Here is a 4,752-nt window from a genome sequence, read left to right on the forward strand (position 1 = left end):
AGCCTGGGCACCATTGAGCACTGAGTGAACCAGACTCCGTCTGCAATCCCGGCACCTCGGGAGGCCGAGGCTGGCGGATCACTGGCGGTTAGGAGCTGGAGACCAGCCCGGCCAACACAGCGAAACCCCGTCTCCACCAAAAAAGTACGAAAACCAGTCAGGCATGGCGGCGCGCGCCTGCAATCGCAGGCACTCGGCAGGCTGAGGCAGGAGAATCAGGCAGGGAGGTTGCAGTGAGCCGAGATGGCAGCAGTACAGTCCAGCTTCGGCTTGGCATCAGAGGGAGACCGTGGAAAGAGAGGGAGAGGGAGACCATGGGGAGAGGGAGGGGGAGGGGGAGAGGGAGAGGGTGAGGGAGAGGGAGAGGGCCCTATTTCCTTTTTTATGGCAACAGGGTCCTACTCTGTCACCCAGGTTGGAGTACAGTGGCACGATCCCCATTCATTGCAGCTTCTACCATCCCAGGCTCAAGTGATCTCCCACCTCAGCCTCCCGAGTAACTGTAGCCGGGACCACAGGCACACGCCACCATACCCAGCTAATTTTTTTTTTTGAGACGGAGTTTCGGTCTTGTTGCCCAGGCCAGAGTGCAATAGCACGATCTCAGCTCACTGCAATCTCTGCTTCCCAGGTTCAAAGAATCTCCTGCCCCAGCCTCCCAAGTAGCTGAGATTACAGCTGTGTGCCACCACACCCAGCTAATGTTGTATTTTCAGTAGAAACGGGGTTTCACCCTGTTGGTCAGGCTGGTCTCGAACTCCTGGCTTCAAGTGAGCCACCTGCTTAGGCCTCCCAAAGTGCTGGGATTACAGGCATGAGCCACTGCACCTGGACTAATTTTTTATTTTTTGTAGAGACAGAGTTTCTCTGTGTTGCCCAGGCTGGTCTCGAACTCCTGGTCTGAAGAGATCCTCAGGCCTCAGCCTCCCAAAGTGCTGGGATTACAGGCATAAGCCATCATGTCCCACTGCATTTCCAATTATTAACAATTATTTTCACTTACAATAAATGAATTGGATGGTGCCAATCTCCATTTTCTAGACCTTACATTCTCTTTTAGCTACTGCTCAGCTTTCTCCATCTCTCCTTTCTTCTTGAGGCAGTCTTCTATTTTGTACATTATACATTCCTGAAAATTTGAAAGACAAATATATGAAAACTATTAGATTTGCATATTATAAGGGGCTGGGCGCAGTGGCTCATGGCTGTAATCCCAGCACTTTGGGAGGTCAAGTGGGTGGACTGCTTGAGGCCAGGAGTTTGAGACCAGCCTGGCCAACATGGTGAAACCCCGTCTCTACTAAAAATACAAAAATTAGCTGGGTGTGGTGGTGTGTGCCTGTAGTCCCAGCTACTCGGGAGGCTGAGGCAGGAGAATGGTGTGAACCCGGGAGACAGAGCTTGCAGTGAGCCGAGACTGCGCCACTGCACTCCAGCCTGGGTGACAGAGTGATATTCCATCTCAAAAAAATAAATAATAGAAAAAAATAAATAAAATAGCATGCAAGAATGTACTAACCAGGAACCATGGCTTGTGTCTATAATCCCAGCTATGGGGAGGCTGAGGCAGAAGGATCACTTGAACCCAGGAATTTGAGGCTATGATTGTGCCACTGCACTCCAAGTGGGTGACAGAGCAAGACCTTGTCTCTTAAAATATATAAAATTAAAAGAAAAAAAACTAAATAAAGAATGTTCTAGGTACCTAGATTCATATGGATGAAAGTTCCCATTTGGTAGTGCTACTATATGTTTCTTGGTCCCCTATGTCCCAGAGGAACCAAGGGCTAGATAGATGGTACATGGGCCTAAAGAGGATATGCCTGCTTTCCTCAGTAGCAGGCAAGCTCTAGGCCTCAGGACTATAGTGCTCCTTGAGGCCTTGGAGATGGGTAAAAACATCAGTTATCTTGCCTGGATCAGCACTCATACAGACACAAATAGCCACCCACAAATAAATGTCCTTTTCTCCCAAGCTTTTCTCCCAGCAGGTAACAGCGGGCATGTAGTCCACTTTGTGTTACCCTGAAATCGTCATTAGTCACCGAAAGCCAAATACTACTTCTGTAAGATCGCCAGGACCCTACATTTGCCATCTTCACTTCCTCACCTCTTGATGCTCACTCTTCCACTCACTAAAAACGGTCTTCCACTCTCAGGAAAAATCACCCATAATCTTCTAATTGCAGAATCAAGATGATGCTGTTCTTTCTCTGACACTACTGACCAATTGTCTTTTATTTCCTTTGCCATTATGACACCAGTTGTCCTCCTACAACTCTGATCACTTCCAGAAATCATCCTCAACTCTTCCCTTTCCGTTACCGTCCCCCCCACAATACAATGAATCACCATATCCTGTTGATTCTACACATTTTCATGCTCCATCCTCTCTTCTCCATCCCCACGGCCACTGTCTTGTAACATTGCTCTCCTGGGTACCTGGGTAAGGGACACAGGTTTTGTGGGGTTTTTTTGTTTTTTTTTCAGATGGAGTCTTGCCCTGTCGCCCAGGCTGGAATGCAATGGTGCGATCTCGGCTCACTGCAAACTCCACCTCCCGGGTTCAATGGATTATCCTGCCTCAGCCTCCTGAGTAGCTGGGATTACAGGCACCCACCGTCATGCCTGGCTAATTTTTGTATTTTTGTAGAGACGGGGTTTTGCCATGTTGGCCAGGCTGGTCCTGAACTCCTGACCTCAGGTGATCCGCCCTCCTCAGTCTCCCAAAGTGCTGGGATTACAGGCGTGAGCCACTGCGCCTGACCTTTTTTTTTTTTTTTAAGACTAAATATTTTATTTTATATAGAATTTTAAAAATTTATTTTTTGTACATGAATAAGTTCTTTAGTGATGATTTATGAGATTTTGATGCAGCCATCACCCAAGCAGTGTATACTGTACCCAATGTGTAGTATTTTTTTTTTTTTTTTTTGAGACGGAGTCTTGCTCTGTCGCCCAGGCTGGAGTGCAGTGGCATGATCTAGGCTCACTGCAACCTCTGCCTCCCGGGTTCACGCCATTCTCCTGCCTCAGCCTCCCGAGTAGCTGGGACTACAGTCGCCCGCCACCATACCCGACTAACTTTTTATATTTTTAGTAGAGACAGGGTTTCACCGTGTTCGACAGGATGGTCTCGATCTCCTGACCTCGTGATCCGCCCACCTCGGCCTCCTAAAGTGCTGGGATTACGGGCGTGAGCCACCGCGCCCGGCCTCCATTGTATCATTCTCATGCCTTTGCATCACAGGTTTCTTCTTTTTTTTTTGTAGACGGAGTCTCGCTCTGTCGCCCAGGCTGGAGCGCAGTGGCATGATCTCGGCTCACTGCAACCTCCACCTACCGGGGTCAAGCAATTCTCCTGCCTCAGCCTCCTACCGGGTTCAAGTGATTCTCCTGCTTCAGTCTCCCGAGTAGCTGGGACTACAGGCGTGCGCCACCATGCCCCGCTAATTTTTGTATTTTTCATAGAGGCATAGTTTCACCATGTTGGCCGGGATGGCCTCGATCTCTTGACCTCGTGATCCGCCCACCTTGGCCTCCCAAAGTGCTGGGATTACAGGCGTGAGCCACCGCACCCTGTCTAATTTTTGTATTTTTAGTAGAAATGGGGTTTCACCACTATGGTCAGGCTGGTCTCAAACTCCTGACCTCGTGATCTGCCCACCTTGGTCTCCCAAAGTGTTGGGACTACAGGCGTGAGCCACCGAGCCTGGCCACAGGTTTATTCTTTTTGTCGTCATTGTTGCTGTTTTGAGACAGAGTCTTGGTCTGTCGCCCAGGCTGGAGTGCCGTGGTGTGATCTCGGCTCACTGCAACCTCCGTCTCCCGGGTTCAAGTGATTCTCCTGCCTCAGCCTCCCGAGTAGCTGGGATTACAGGCGTGCACCACCACACCCAGCTAATTTTTGTATTTTTAATAGAGACGGGGTTTCGCCATGTTGGCCAGGCTGGTCTCGAACCTCTGACCTCAGGTGATCCTCCTGCCTCAGCCTCCCAAAGTGTTGGGATTACAGGCGTGAGACACCGTGCCTGCCTGGTTTACATTCTCTCTTAATCCTTTGTTTATACACGTCTGTGATTCACCAGACTGTGAACTCTTTGAGGGCATAAACTGAGTCTTACCCATTAGAACACGGACTTGAGCAGGGTGGCAAGTAAGGGATGGATTTCCTGAGACAGTCAACAATGAAGTTGCTTTTCCACTGCGTTCCCAACTGCTCAAATCTAGCTGGTTCCCCAATCCCAGTACACTTGCAGTAGCAACGGGGACCCTCTTCCTAAAGTTGCACCAAGCCAGGGATTCTCAACTCATTTCGCCCAGGTCCTAGCCCTGCCAGGCTTCCCCTTTGCTCCTCTGCAACCCCTGTCTAGGGAGGCGGGTGTCTTGGAAGGTCCTTGGGAGCTCCCTCCATCAATTTTGCATCTGCAATTAGGGCTACTTTACCCCAGTGAAGAAAGGTGCCCTCCGTATTAGGGCTTCCTTCCTCCAATTCCGACTGGACAGGGTAGCAGAGTGGGCAAAGTGTGAGAGCCTTTAGAAGGAAAGAGCAGAGCTCCAAGCGCCGCGAAGAATGGCCGAGGCCGACGCACAGCAGGCGCTGGAGTGCAGCACTCCTAGCCAAGCTTGGGTTTCCCCTTATCCCCGCCTCCTTCGCTAAGCTCGACCCACTTTAGGGCGGGACCACCCACTTCAGCCAATTCTGGAAGCCGAACCCTGGCGGTTTGTACTATTTCTTTCCAATAAGAAAAA

This window comes from Pan paniscus, chromosome 5 (assembly GCF_029289425.2).
Source record: "Pan paniscus chromosome 5, NHGRI_mPanPan1-v2.0_pri, whole genome shotgun sequence".
Classification (NCBI taxonomy): Eukaryota; Metazoa; Chordata; class Mammalia; order Primates; family Hominidae; genus Pan; species Pan paniscus.